A 16,397-nucleotide genomic window follows, 5' to 3' on the forward strand; every position below is an offset into this window, starting at 1 on the left:
ATTGTATTTATTGTATTTGATATACCGCTTGTACATAAGTATTAAGCGGCTTACAAAATTAAAACATTAGGCACATTGACTTCCCTCACTGTCCCAAACGGGCTCATAATCTAAACTACTGTAAAGTGCCTAGGAGAAAACCAACATTTGTATGAAAGATAAATTGATAACCCTAACGTGTTTTCATAAAAAGGGTGGGGGTGTAACCTTGTTATCAGCACCGATTAAGCTAATCAGCTAGGCACGCCCGTTGTAAATGCCTGCACCTAAATTCTGCATGGATCGGGCATATTATAACAGAGCATGTAATTTCTAGGCATGCCCATGACCCACCCATGCCCCTATCATGACCACACCCCCTTTTGATATCAACCCATTAGAATTTATGCGCACCACTTTATAAAATCTGCTTAGAAAGTTGTACGTGTAAATTCTAATTAGTTTCAATTACTGCTGATGTTTGCTCGTTGGTCAATTATTGGTGCTTATTGGCTTGTTAAACAATCAAGTTGTGTGAACAATTTGACCATGCGCCCAAATATGCACATGCAGCATAGTCACCATATATAGAATCCGGGGATATGTGGATAATTTTTGAAGAGTTTGAAAATACCCGGAATTATGACTGAACATGCTCTATAATACTAGTAGATTTGAGAGAAAATATATTCAGCTGCTATTTGCTTGCAGGAGGCCAAAAATATTGGGAATGAATTAACACCAACTATAGCGTTCTTTCCTCTTCTAATAGCTTCTTATTTCTATCACCACCCATTATTATTAATACTGCTTATGCAACCTGAGCTCCATCATTTCCCTGCTAGCATTGTAAGTGAAAAAAATGACAAAATAGCCATAGCATTTTCCCCAATTTCTTTTCACAGACGTCTTTAATCTTTTCATCAGTGGAGATAATACTTTCCTTTCCAACATCAGTGGCTGTAATTGTCCTTGTGAACTCTAAAATCTAATTGATAACAACTAGTACAGAACCTAGTGTGTGTACCTATACAACGATTTGGAATGGGATTCCCTCTTGTGTTGGAACTCTTCTCTCCTTTCAGATTTTTCGTAAATCTATGAAAACATTGTTATTTCAACAGTATTTAGAAAATTGCTTTGAGGAAAATTAGTGATCTTCTCTCTAGGATGTCAAATGAGGGTATACATTAATAAGTTATTTTTTCTCTAATCTAGCTATATTATATCTTTGCTCATTGATTTTTATGAGCCGAGTTGAGCTCCTTTTGGGGAGATGACACAGTATATAAATCCAAGATTTAGATTAGATTAACCTAAATTGTGGTTAACAATCAAATATATACTTAAAAGAAAGTAATTCCATTGTTAAAGGCTGCAAAGGCAAGAAATACCATGATCATCTGCTTTTATTTAAGAACATAAGTATTGCCACTGCTGGGTCAGACCAGTGGTCCATCGCGCCCAGCAGTCTGCTCACGCAGCGGCCCACAGGTCAAAGACCTGTGCCCTAACTGAGACCAGCCCTACCTGCGTTCGTTCTGGTTCAGCAGGAACTAGTCCAACCTTGTCTTGAATCCATGGAGGGTGTTTTCCCTTATAACAGACTCTGGAAGAGCATTCTAGTTCTCTACCACTCTGGGTGAAAAAGAACTTCCTTAAGTTTGTACGGAATCTATCCCCTTTTAACTTCAGAGAGTGCCCTCTCGTTCTTTCTGTCTTGGAGAGGGTGAATAACCTGTCTTTATCTACTAAGTCTATTCCCTTCATTATCTTGAATGTTTCGATCATGTCTCCTCTCAGTCTCCTCTTTTCATGACAAAGACTTTCATTTACTGTTACTTACTTCTCACTCTTAAGAACACTTTAGGAAACAATTGAAGTCTTATCTTTTCCCTAAGTACTTGTCCGAGTAGTTATCTATGACCCTTTTTTTGTAGATTATGTAGTTTTTGTAAACCGCTTAGAACTTACGGTTATGTGGTATAGAGATGTGTTGTTAAGTTATGTTAGTATAGAAAAGATCTTCACTATTCATTCCCCCACACTGAAAACTCTCCCTTCCTGATGCCCTAAATAGAAGAACCCACAATGCTCTGCCTCAAAGTCCCCCTCTCGATGTCCTCTCACCCCAAAGTCTCTCCTCCTGATGATCCATATCACAAGGACATCCAATCACTCAAAACACTCCTACCCTCCCATAGGTCCCTCTTTGACCTGACTTAAGGAATCTCTGTGTCTAGTGGGGTCAAGGCAGGAGTGATCCAATGTTATTCTTGTTCCTTCCCAAAGCCAGGTTCAAACTGACACCATTGATCCTTAGTGGTATTCTTGCAGTACTACTGTTAAGAAGAGGTCCAGTTCCTATATAAGGGATGATGCAGGTTAGTCACTCCTAAGAGAAATTAAGATGCTGTAAAGTCTGACTTTTATGGCAACTTTATAAATACTCCCTTAGAAACCAATTCCTTAGTCTCCCAATGCCATTCTATAATTTTTTACAGTCACCATTTTGAACCGTTTTGTGATCTATACATTTGGTCATATTAATTCTACTACCTTTCCCCAGGACATTAATAAATGTGATAAAGATTAGTTAACTTAACACAGGTCCATTGGCTGCTCCAATATTTATCTTTCATGAGAAACTTCATCATGAGAAATAGAAAGAGGACTACAGTGGCTCTACCATTCAAGACAGAAATGGCTAATTTAACCTTGATGTGTAGCATTCTAGTGGATTATTTCTGGGGGAATTTTGTGCAAAAAATGTAAAATTCTGCATTCAGTTAGTTTGGACGGTTTCCTGGAGAAAAGTCCATGGTCTCTTATTGAGAAAGACATAGGGGAAGCCACTGTTTGCCCTGGATTGGTAGCATGGAATATTGCTGCTCCTTGGGTTTTGGGCTAGATTGGCCACCGTGGGAACGGGCTGCTGGGCTTGATGGACCATTGGTCTGACCCAGTGAGACTGTTCTTATGTTCTTATGAAACTCACCCAGTGATTCATCTTTCTCTTCCACTGTAGGTTCAAACTCCAAACCTTTTGCCCCTGACCAGGGTGGAATCCCCAGCTTTCCCCCTCCCCAATTCTATTCCCCAGCATGACCCATCCAATTCCTCTTTCCTGTCTTTCTGAGTCCTGCTCCCCTTATTAAGCATATCCTCAAGCTCCCTCAATCCCCTTTTTACGCAGGTAAGGCTAGTCTCAGTTAGAGCACTGGTTTTTGACTTAAGGGCCACGGCGGGAGCGGACTACTGGGCACGATGGACCACTGGTATGACCCATCAGTGGCAATTCATATGTTCAGATGTTCTCATACTTCTTCAGCACAGAGGCCTGGATTCCCTTTAGGGTGCTGATATTGGTAGCTACCTAAAAAGCAGCCACCAATTGCATGTCAATCACACGATGGCGCCCTATAGAGAATCACGCTTCCATGAAAGAAATCATGCTTCCATAAAAGAAAGGCGCCAGAAATGTATAATTTTTGGATAGTTTACTTGCTCTCTGTATTTCTTTGCTAGTAAGGGGGAGTTTAGCTGTTTTGTTCTCTTCCTTTAAGAGGCGAGGCAGGTCCGCATCCTCTTAAGTAATCTGCTATGGATAGACCTGTCTTTTTCTGGGTGAGCATTGTACATTTGTATGAAATGTCTGTAACAGATCTGTGCTATTTCTGTAGTTTTGTGGCAAATAGTTCCCTTTGTGTCTGAGATCCGCGAGATAAGTCATGGACTCATCCAGTTCTGAGCTAACATTTTCCCTGTTCTATTGCCAAATTGATGACATTTAAATTTTCTATAAGCTAACATTTTCTTTGTCCTTTCATGTATCAAGATATTTAGTGTGGATTCTGTCTCTATTAGTATTTCTTTGTTTTGAGGAGTCGGAGTCCCTATATACAGTATGCTCTTTTTTGCTTTTCTAAACTTCTGTTCTAAATGCAAGATTCCCTTTGCTATCCATTTAGTGCAAGCTGCCACATATGCAAATTACTCCCCTCTCAGGACAGTCTTAGATGCGTTCCAAAATAAAGTTGGCAGATGGGCATGTTGCTCATTATTCAGTGCAAACTTTTCCCATTTTTTTGGGGTGAAAAACTGGTTGCAGTGATGATCATTACTCAGGCAGGAAATCTCCATGGCCTTCGAGTCCCTACTATACTATCCAAGTAAACATAAAACCAAATCATTGAGTGGTCAGAGATTTATCCGCACTATTTACCCATTCAAAGACCGATTTAGAGAGCAGTATATAGTCTATCCTGGATAAGGTTCCATGAGCTTTAGAAATATGGGAATAGTCTCCCTGAGTTGGGTACAGCGGGCGCCATGAATTTACCAAATTTAAGAAGAACAAAGAAAGGGCACTCCTTTGGTATGGCCCAAGTGTGGAGTTACTTGTGGAGATGAGCATCCAACATTGGGTCTAGTACCTGGTTTAAGTCGCCTGCTACTATTAATGGTTCTTAATCATTTAATTAGCCTTAATTAACATTTTCAATTACATAAGAACATAAGTATTGCCTCCGCCGGGTCAGACCAGGGGTCCATCGTGCCCAGCAGCCCGCTCCCGTGGCGGCCCTCCAGGTCCTTGACCTGTAAGTTCCCTCCATCTGAATTGTTTATGCCCTAATCCTGAAGTACCCTGTATAGTACCCCTCTATCTATACCCTGTAATCCCTTTCTCCTTCAAGAAGTCATCCAGGCCCTTTTTGAAACCCATTATTGTACTCTGTCCTATCACCTCTCCTAGAAGCGCATTCCAGGTGCCCACCACCCTCTGAGTGAAGAAGTACTTCCTAGCATTCGTTTTGAATCTGTCTCCTTTCAGTTTTTCTGAATGCCCTCTTGTTTTTGATGTCCCCGATAGCCTGAAGAATCTGTCCCTCTCCACCTTCCATGATTGTAAAGGTCTCTATCATGTCCCCTCTAAGTCTCCGCTTTTCCAGGGTAAAGAGCCCCAGCTTCTCCAGCCTTTCGGTATATGCAAGGTTTTCCATGCCCTTAATCATTTTTGTTGCTCTTCTCTGGACCCTCTCGAAGCCTCACCATATCCTTCTTAAGGTGCAGCAACCAGTATTGGACGCAGTACTCCAGATGCGGGCGCACCATTGCTCTATACAATGGCAGGATAACTTCCTTCGTTCTGGTAGTGATACCTTTTTTGATAATGCCCAACATTCTGTTCGCCTTTTTTGAGGCCGCTGCACATTGTGCCGCTGGCTTCATCGTTGTATCCACCAATACCCCCAAGTCTTTTTCAAGGTTGCCTTCCCCCAATACCCTCCCTCCCATCATATAGCTGTACTTCGGGTTCCCTTTCCCTATGTGCAATACTTTACATTTCTCTACATTGAAGCTCAACTGCCATCTTTTTGCCCACTCACCCAGCTTGTTCAGGTCACTTTGTAGATCTTTGCATTCCTCAACAGTTCTGATCCTACTGGAGAGTTTTGTGTCGTCCACAAATTTTATAACTTCACACTTTGTCCCTGTTTCCATGTTATTAATGAATTTATTGAACAGCAACAGTCCCAGCACTGACCCCTGTGGGACACCACTCGTGATCCCTTTCCAGTCAGAATAGTGTCCCTTTACTCCTACCCTTTGCTTCCTGTCCGCCAGCCAATTTTTGACCCATCTGTGCACATCCCCTTCCACCCCATGGCTCCACAGCTTCTTTAGTAGGTGCTCATGGGGTACCTTGTCAAAAGCTTTTTGGAAATCCAGATATACAATGTCTATAGGGTCACCTTTGTCCAGTTGTTTGCTTATCCCCTCAAAGAAATGCAGCAGGTTCGTTTGGCATGATCTTCCTTTACAGAAACCATGCTGGCTTGTTCTCAACAGATTATTTTTTTCTATGTGCTCATTGATACTTTCCTTGATCAATGATTCGGCCATCTTCCCCGGAACTGAGGTTAAGCTCACCGGTCTGTAGTTCCCCGGGTTGCCTCTCGATCCTTTTTCGAAGATAGGCATAACATTTGCTATCTTCCAGTCCTCCAGGATTACCCCTGTTCTCAAGGATAGATTACAAATCTGTTGCAGTAACTCTGCTGTTTCATCTCTGAGCTCTTTCAGTATTCTTAGGTGGATTCCATCTGGGCCCGGAGATTTGTCAGTTTTTAATCTATCTATTTGCTTGAGCACGTCTTCAAGGCTTACCTCCAAGTATGATAGTTTTTCCTCTTGATCCCCCTTGAAGATTTTTTACGGTTCAGGCACGTTAGATGTGATAGGTGTCATTGACTCATGTTCGAGCCCTAGTAACTTGATGAATTGTGGATTTTCAATAATACTCCCAATTAAGCTAGTTAAAAATTTTGAATTGTGTGCAGAATTCGGCTAGGCACCATTTATAGAATTGGGCCCTATCTTTTTTGCTTACCATCAAAGGCATGAACTTCACTCTTCATGTATGTTGGAGATGATCTCAATCCAGTAATTCCCAAACCTATCCTCGGGCAACATCAGCCAGTCAGGTTTTCAGAATAACCACAATGAATATGCAAATCAATCTCATGAACATTCATTGTGGATATCCTGAAAATCTGACTGGTTGGGTTTTTCCCAGGACAAGGTTTCTTGTGTTGTGTTGAAAAAGTGCCTCTTTCATAAGGTGCAGTATGTGGAAGTAACACATCAAAATATGCACATCATTCTAATAAGAGGCACACAGTACAATAGGAATGTGTCTGCATTTTAGGACACATTTTCTTAGTCTCTGCATTTCTTCAGGATTCTTGTTTCTCTACAAGTAATACAGAATTGTCACATGATATTTGCCACATCTATCAGCAGTGACTTTTCAAGCTCTTCTACTTTTTCTGCTATGAGCTTTTCATTGGTGGGAAAGGGATGCCCAGGCAATTATAAATTCTTTGCAATTCTCATAGGGTCATGATCCCAATGTTTGTATGTTTCAGTGATGTTTTACAGGTCAATTTTTAAAAGCACTTATGTGGTCAGTGGTGGCGCCAGCGACATAAGTGCTTTTTTTCTTTTAAAATCACTGGCACTTAAACAGATACCATTGGCCATCTGAGTTGCTCAATGACCACAATTATCTGTATAAAAATTAGAGTGGAATATTGAATAGGCTGGGAGCAGGGCTTTAAATTCAGTGACAAAATGCAGCTTCTAATTGTATAACTTATGCATTTAAAATACAAAAGTATAAATTAGTAGGTGTAACTTTAAACAGTAAGAAATCCACTGTAAGCTATACATGGTGAGACATCTTTATAACCTAAAATGGTTCATTGAAAGTTAAACCTCAGAGTGTGTAGATAATTTCCTGTAGATGAGATGTGCTAATTTTTTCTTTGTTAATAATATACTAACATAGTAAATGATAGCAGATGAAGACCTGCATTGTACATTCAGTCTGCTTTTCTACAGTATATACAGGCCTTCTGAAATCAGTTCCTCCCCTTCAATGATGGGATGTGCAGTTGTTCTCAGTTCTTTATCATTGTACTTCTGTTTTATTTATTTATATTTGTTTTTCCTATGGTGGCTAAAACCATCTTCACTATAGTCCACTATACACTGTGTAATGTTGGTGATATAAACTGTAGAGAAAGTGAAAGAACATTGGTCCATATTCTGTACATGGTACCTTAACTTAGGTGCTAGAAAGTTAAGAGGAAAACACCATGTAAAAGTGCTTTAAAAGATAAAAAAACAGCACCAGAATTGTGCTTTATGACACCTAACACCACTGTAGGCATGGTTAACCCCGGAAGTGGCATTAGGCATTGTAAAGCAGGTGTGATTCATGTCAAAGGTAGGTGTCGGAAATGTCGGCCTTGAAAACCCAGGCCAACATTTCTGGTGCCTACCTTTGCTGGAGACATGATTCTTTAAATGGCGCCATTGCATGAATGGCACACAATCAGCTGCCGCTTTTAAAGCAGCCACCTACAACGGCACCATTTAGAGAATCCGGGCCATTGTGATTTCAAGATAGCAATGACATGGTGGAGAGGTTAGATGCAGCTGTTCTCAATCTGCCTGGACCTGATTCTATATATGTAGCATCAAAAATATTGGCCCTGACTAGAGTGGTGCTTAGCATAATTCTATGAAAGTTACATGCACCTTATACAGAACCATGATTGTTGCAGTTGTCTGGGTCTCGCCAAGTCTGGGTAGGTAGAACTGATGTTTGAGCCAATCCAATCTTTCAGTTTATATACCGGATCATCCTCTAGACCAGTGGTTCCCAAACCCTGTCCTAGGGGACCTCCAGCCAGTCAGGTTTTCAAGATATTCCTAATGAATATGCATGAGAGAGATTTGCAGATAATGGAAGCAACAGGTACGCAAATCTCTCTCATGCATATTCATTAGGGATATCTTGAAAACCCGACTGGCTGGGGGTCCCCCAGGACAGGTTTTGGGAACCACTGCTCTAGACAATAGAAGCTCAACTCGGTTTGTATAATGAGAAGTTGCTCTGATTCCTTGGATGAAATTACTTATGTAACAGTTTTTGAAAAAGAAAAGTAAGTCTTTAGATATTTTCTAAAGGCATAAAGAGAGAAAGTAGTTCTGATCTCAACTGGTAGTTCATTTCACATAGAAGTAAAGATATATACAAAGGAGCGAGAGACATAACCTAATGCCTTTATTCCTTTAGTTGAAGGAAAAGAAAGTTTCTACAGTTGAGAATTTCTTGGTCTTATAGTTCATAAAGAATTAAGAGAAATAGAGACCAAAGGCAAAAATGCTCCATTCAAAATTTTTAACATTGTGCTTGCACACTTAAACTGGATTCTAAGGTGGACTGGCAACCAATGAAGAGCCTTCAGCAAAGGGGATAATCCATGATTGTACTGCTATGGCTTTCTTCAATGTATGCTATGAGGTCTGAACAAAGCCACAACTTGATGGCTGATATGTTGGTTCTACCTGATGTGGTGAGACATGGATAATTGCAACAATCATGAAGTCAGCTGAAAAAGCCTAAGAAAACTTATAGTTTCCAAGTTTATTCACTGTTTGATATACCGACCATCGACAAGTATCATGGTTTTTTTTTCTTTATAATTTTCAAATAAAATTCACAAGAACATCTTGCTACATGAAACACAGAGAAGGAAAATATTTCAAAGGAAAAAAAAATTCTTACAATATAACCAAAACTTAATCCCCTTTCTTAGACCACAATTTCAATAAGGGTAATTAAACATATTAAAGGGAGAAATTAATTACATATCATTTACAGTAAGGAGACAAGTATCATGCTTAGTGCCATGTCATAACTTTTCAGAACACCCATTTAGGCCAAAGAAAACCAGGCCTAAATAACTGCGCCTAACTTGAGTGTGCATCAGATGTATCCTATAAAATTCTTCAAAAAAGAGGAGAAAAAAGGACTTCAGGATAAACAATCTTTAAGTGTGAATCTCACAGAGTTGTATGCTTCAGTCATATCCTAAAATATCTCATCCAAATGATCGTATATTTCAATTTCTAATCATATTCCTTTATTCATTCTTAATTTATATTTCATTAATTCTTAGTTTTTAGGAGGAAACATGATGTATGGAGGAGCATTTTTGAAGGACATCCAGGTCAAAAGAGGGATATCCAAGTCAAAGATGGATGTACATGCTCTGGTAATTTCCAGCATGAATATCCATTTTACAAACTGAAATGTTCACATTTTGAACAGGAGGAAACAAGAAACATGGACAACTGTATAGCAGCATTGTTAGAAAAAGGCCATATGCAGAGCAGAGGGTCAGCCTAGTGATTAGTGCAGTGGGCTGTAAACCAAGGGACCCAGGTTCAAATCCCACTTTGTTTTTGTAATTGTGAACCCTCCAGGCCAGGAACAGAAAAAAATATGTATTATACCTGAATATACACCACTTCAATAGCTTTCAGGCTTGTAGGTATCTAATATGTTTAGGTACTATCATATTTTTATGTTTCTGGAGGACTCACAATTTAAAAAATACTCACCGTAGAGTTAAAATTGTATTTGAGACTGGGTCCTTGTTTTGCAGTCCACTGCATTAACCATTAAGCTACCCCCCAGACTTACTTACTGCCCTTTTAAGAATGCCCATAACACCTGAAGTTGTCATAGATCCTGGTATTCTATTCCAGTTTCATTTTCAGTTGAGAGGAAAGGAACAGCAACCACTGGAGGATTAAGGAGGCATCATGCCTTAATCCCCCCAGTAGACAGCAGCTCAATCAGAGCATCTTTCTGTAACCTGGACATTTCTTGATTAGTTCCATATACGGATGTTCTTCTTTTCAAACACTGATGTTTCTTCCCCTGTGGTAATCGTTGTTGTATTTACAGATTTCAGGCCCTTCCTAGTCCTGCCCAGACATTCCCCCTTGCTATTTGGATGTACTTGGATGTTGGACGTCTCTATTCTAAATTGCAAAATTGGGATTTTGATATTTCAAGCATATGGACATCCATTTCAGTCTTTGAGATGTCAATATGCTTTGAAAATGAGCACCATAGTAACACAGTAAATGGCAGAAGATAAAGATTTGCATGGTCAATTCAGTCTGCCCAGCAAGGTAGCCAGAGTTGAACCTAGCACTCTGTACAGGTTCCACTTCATAATCAAACACTGGTATAACTGATCTCTATCTCTCCCTGTCAGTTTAGGGGCAAAGGCTGTTGAAGTATGTCTGGTACCGGTCTTACATTACTAATTACTGGAATTGCCGTGAAAGCCCACTCTATAAATGATGCTGATGATTTATTGGAAATTAAGAACTAGCATGTGCTAGATGTAATTTTCTTACATTTCAGCAAAGCTTTTGACATGGTTCCTCATTGGAGGCTCTTGAATAAATTTGGCAGACTGAACTTAGAACTGAAAGTGAAGAACATGATCAGATATCTAGATCTCACCAAGTTCAATGTTGAGCTTTTGATGTCTAAGCTCAAGCAGTGGAACTTGTTGGATAAAAATATGCAAGTAGCAGATCAGAAGTGTCATCAAGCTTTTCCATATTCTTCAGAATGTGACTGGTGTGTTTGAGGCAATTGGAATATTATGTAACCTGAAAGAGTGATGTCTCTTCGTTGACAGCTCATCAAGAAGTATCAAAGCCATGCTGCTCTATAAAAGGAACAGGTACCTGTCTCCTCCACAGGCTCACATAGTGCACCTCAAAGAGGTGCCTTAGGCACCTGAACCAATCAGGACCTTAGGCCCCTCCCCAATGCATTCAAGGATGCACCGGGAAGGGGAAGGCCCACCATTTTGCAGAGGTGGGCCTGCCAGCAGGAGGGAGTAAAGGGTAAACAGGGGTGACCAATTCAAACCGTTGGTATTGTATAGTGACTAAAGAGGTCAATAGAAAAAGATAAAGTCACTACTGAATCATTAAACAATATACTTTGTACATTCAAAAAACTTGTTTTATACTTAGAACTCTGCTCAGAGACATGAAGGCTGATTACTCCGCCTCACCCACCAATCATTGCAGTGTTCAAAAAATTGGTTTTTATAAGATTTTCAATAAATAAAGTGCTAGCCTTAACAGCTATGCTAACACTGTAAACGCTTCCATAAATTTTTGTATTTGTAAAGTGTAACTTAACTTTGAATAGTGACTGGTTCCGACGTGCACGTTTCGTTGCTGCGTCAGGGAACCGACAATACAGCTAGATTTAAAGCTGGAGGTGAAGTCACTGAAAGCAAGAAATGAATACAGTAAACGTCCACACTTTTAAATTAAATATAAATAATAAAAGCTTAAATAAAATTACTAAGTGCACTATCTTATGACTATAAACTGAAAAAGCACACTCACCATGAGATTGAAAAACTGGTTCACTCAACAATACGTTTCTTCTTGAATGTTTCGAACCAAGCAAGCACAATACAGACGCTATTTAAGGCTAATACAGTGCCGGTGAGACTCTTATGTCAGAACGTAAAACGTAACTGTCCCGACCTGCTGAGAGATGTTGCATCATCATATTACGTGATTTCAACGCTAAAGAATCACAAACTACACTCACTCACCACCAAAAAGTGCAACTGAAAAATAAAACAAAAGTACCTACAGTACTGTATGCTACATACTAGGAACCATACATGAAAACAAGCTTAAACCCGAACAAAAAAATGTGCGGGCAAGCACATTTAGGATTATAAGTGATCACAAAAAGGCAGGAGGGAGTAAGCATCCCTCCATCCGGCCATTCTTCATTAAAGGTACATGGAGTGGTTGGGTGTCGGGGTTGTCTTAGTGGTGCAGGGTGGGGGTATAGAGGTTTGGGGGGTCAGGGGATCTGGAGGTTCATTGGTTATTGCCAGTTTGGGAGGGTCAGGGGCAGCAGGATGGAGTGAGCCAGAAGATCACGGGCCAGTGGCAGGATGGAGTGGGCATCACTACTGATGATTTGGGGGGTACTTGTCTGGGGGTTATCCCCTGCTGCAGCCTCTCAGCTGATTGCGTCCGGAGTAGAGTGGGGTATGGTTATCCACAGGTATGTTTTTTCATAAGCTCATTCTCAGTAATGCCTGTTCTCAATGTGATTAAAAGTAGATGCATTGTGCAGTTGGAAAAGAGGGTCAATTTCTGACTACTATTCATCCACATAAAAAGCCTTGAAAATTGTCCTTTATAGGGGGGAATTGAGCAATATGGCATTCTGAGCAATATGCTATGTAGAGAGCTCCTGTTCTGAGGGCAATTTATCTGAAGTTAACAAACTGGGCTATACCTTTTCTCGATGCCTAAAAGAAGGGGAAAACAGAGGGGCTATCCTCCACCTACCTCTGGCTCTTCAATGCTGCGACAGACTGTAATAACAGCCTTTACAATCTAGCCTTCCATTTCGGGCGCATCCACCTGTGATTGGGGAAGACCACAGCTTGGACGGTGAGCTCTCGCTGAGCCCATGAGGACCACACATGCCCACAATGCCCCCAATGTCGGCAGGACAGACGTTGCAAGAGGGATCACGGAGTACGAGTGAGGCATGTTTTGCAGCCGAAATGGACCCGGAAGTTGTTCTATCTATGCCAACTCCTGGTTTAGAGCCATTGTAGTCTGGGAGCATCAAGCCGGTAGGAACCAGCGGTGGTGAGGGCGACGGAGTCCATAGTTTGCTGTCCAGGGAAGTAGCCAGAGAAAATCTGGCAATTATCTCCCTCCTCAAGCCGCTTGAGAGACTACAGGCTGTGACATTGGATTCTATTTGGTCTGCGATAGAGAACCTGCACTCGGTATGCACAAACTTTGTCTCTATTACCTTAAATTCATCTCTAAGATAAGTCTTTTGGAGACTTCAGTTCAACAGCAAAAGTTGGAATTGAACAAGCTAGAGAAGTTAACAACCGAGACTAAAAATTTGGTTACTAAACAAATGACTGATAAAATGATTGAAAATCTAGAAAATCAACAAAAGAAATTTGAATTTAAGGATTCTTAATTTTCCAATAGCTAGGTTTATGTCTCCTCGGTAACTCTTTAAGAACTTTATGCTAACAGTTTTAAAAATCCTGGAATTGAATCCTCCCCCCTCCCCCCACTGCAGAGAATTTACTATCTAAAGAAAGTGCAAAAAGAAAAGGGTTTAGAAGCTGATATTGAAACACAGGGGCGAGCAACATTGTTAGTCTCTCTTGTATTTCTACAGGATAAAGAAATGCTGTTGAAATTATGCTTTAATCTAAAACAAGTCACCTATTTAGGTGAAAAGGTATATATATTCCTGGACTTCTCAAAATGGACGCAATCTAGGAAGAAATAATTTTTATTATTTCGTCCAAAAGTGATTTCCTTGGGGGCAGTTTTTTAGTTAAGGTTTCCTTGTAAATGTTTTATTTCTTATCAAGGGAATATATATTTTTTTATTTGGACCTGCCCAATTAGAGGGTAAAGGGATCTCAGCGCAGCCAGAATGAACCATGTTGTTTAGTGTGGAGTTTAAATTAATGGTAGGTTAACATCTAAATAACTGCTTGTTTTCTTTATTTTTCATTTTTTATTGTATTTATACCCCCTTTTCCTAGGGAGGGGGGTCTTTCTTGCTTTTTTCTCCATAATTCAAAACACATCCATAAAATTGATTACAAAAGCAAGGAAATTTGACCATGTGACACCTCTTCTTAGGGAAGCACATTGGCTACCAGTCACACATCGTGTATCTTATAAAATATGCCTGCTTACATACAAAACTCTTCTTTTCAAAACCCCAGCATTCATTCACAAATATTTGATTCCATATACTACTAATCGAATATTAAGATCTACAGAACAACATCTGCTATCGGTCCCCTCTCTTAAATTCATAAATACTCGACGACAAGTTATCTTTTCTGTTTCAGCACCCCAAATCTGGAATTCTCTTCCTATCTATCTAAGGGAAGAAACAAACATAGAAAAATTCAAAGGTAAGCTGAAGAGTTTTCTCTTTAAAGATGCCTTCTCTACTTAATCTTTTCTACACAAATTAATAACAATTCTTTTACCTCTAATCTTTTACTGAAATATTCAGCTTTTTCCCTTCCTTATGTATTTTCCTTACTTGTTTTTCTATCTTTAAAATATATTGTAACTTTTACCCATGCTTTTCCTCATGTATCATGTTTTGTTACGTTTTGTATTTTTTTTTGTCAATAATGTGTTTAGTTTTATTTAGTGTATTATTCCCCTTTTATTGTAATTTTAATAACATGTACATCGCTTAGAACGTGGATTAAGCGATTAATCAAATTTTTAATAAACTTGAAACTTGAAACTTGAATTTATAAGATAAATATTGCTTTGTACGTTTTTGTTTAGGCCAACCCCCTGTTTTACTAAGGTGCACTATGCGTTTAGACTAACATGCACACGTTAGCATTTAGAGTGTGGTTAGCGCGAATTAATATTTAGTGTGTACTAAAACACTTAGCGCACCTTAGTAAAAGGAGCCCTAAGTTATATGTATTCAGTATTTCTTGTACCATTGTGTATTTTGGATGTATTGAAATGATAAATCTAATAATTAAAAAAACAAAAATCCTGCAAACCAACTATATAAAAAAAAAAGAAAATTGTCCTTTATAGGATATACACACATTTATTCTTCTATTCAATTTACTAAATAAATCATTTAATAATATGTTGGATTACAATAGTACCACCTAAAATTTTAGTGCTATTTACTTTTACTAAAACATGCACTTATATCCTTCTTTAAAATCCTTCCTTCTTTAAAATCTGCTATACAATTTGATTTCTTATGCTTGACATTACATTAAAGTCTGCATTGATCTCTGTTATGATTTGTAGGAACAGCTGAAAATGTTTCATATCTTAGTTCAAAATTTGTTTCAAAAGCATACAAATATAATGCATGGAAACAATTAAACCAAGAGCATTTGTTCTATCCTATTTTTTTTTTCATGTTCCCAAGACTAATTGACATTAAGTATATCCATGGCTTCTCCATTTCTTGAAATGCAAGTTTTAATGTATGGCTGATCTCTTGCTTAAGTGCTTGGTTCATATCACTAGGGAATTCTATTCAGCCATAAAATAGCAGACTGAAATTCAACTCAAGAGAAACCTGCAGTGAGTCAAAAGGAAAAGTTTTAGGCAAGCTTTTGATTGGGCAATAAGTCAATAATGCAATTATGAATTTCAGCTCTAGGGTGAGATGAAAAGCTTTCATCTAGCACTAGGTCTGTGTAGAATGTTAGGCTGACAGTGTCAGAAACAAACATAGAAAATATACATAGAAAATATACATAGAAAAATGACGGCAGGAAAAGGCCACGGCCCATCTAGTCTGCCCACACCAATGACCCACCCCCTAACTACCCCCATGAAGTGATCCCACATGCCAATTCCTTCTTTTCTTAAAATCTGGCACGCTGCTAGTCTCAATCACCTGTAGTGGAAGATTATTCCAGCGATCAACCACCCTTTCGGTGAAGAAATATTTTCTGGTGTTGCCATGAAATTTCCCACCCCTGATTTTCAACAGATGCCCTCTTGTTGCCGTGGGTCCTTTGAGAAAAAAGAGATCTTCTTCCACCTCAATATGGCCAGTGACATATTTGAACGTCTTGATCATGTCTCCCCTCTCTCTGCATTCCTCGAGGGAGTATAGCTGCAACTTACCCAGCCGTTCCTCATAGAAACTACCCAGCCGTTCCTCATAGAAACATGTCTGCCTTTTTCTGTTGTTTGTGTTAATAATTACACTATGTAACATTTTTTTCTTTTTTTGTTCCTGGGTAATGTGTTCTATCTTAATTGCCTATGCCACAAAAGTATAGAAAATGATTGTCATTCCCCTCAAGCTTTACTTTTATGACCATGATATTGATATTTTAAAATTCACCTTTATTACAGAACATTCCAGGTTGATTCCAAGCTGAGTCAACTTAGGGGCCCTTTTACTAAAGTACAAACATCCA

General features: G+C 39.3%; 1 protein-coding gene across 4 annotated transcripts in view; it reads left to right on the top strand.

Moving 5' to 3' along the window:
* Positions 1-16,397, top strand: part of LRFN5 (leucine rich repeat and fibronectin type III domain containing 5) — a 256,864-nt gene that overhangs the window by 145,791 nt on the left and 94,676 nt on the right. The window lies entirely within an intron of this gene.

This window comes from Geotrypetes seraphini, chromosome 7 (genome assembly GCF_902459505.1).
Source record: "Geotrypetes seraphini chromosome 7, aGeoSer1.1, whole genome shotgun sequence".
Lineage (NCBI taxonomy): Eukaryota > Metazoa > Chordata > Amphibia > Gymnophiona > Dermophiidae > Geotrypetes > Geotrypetes seraphini.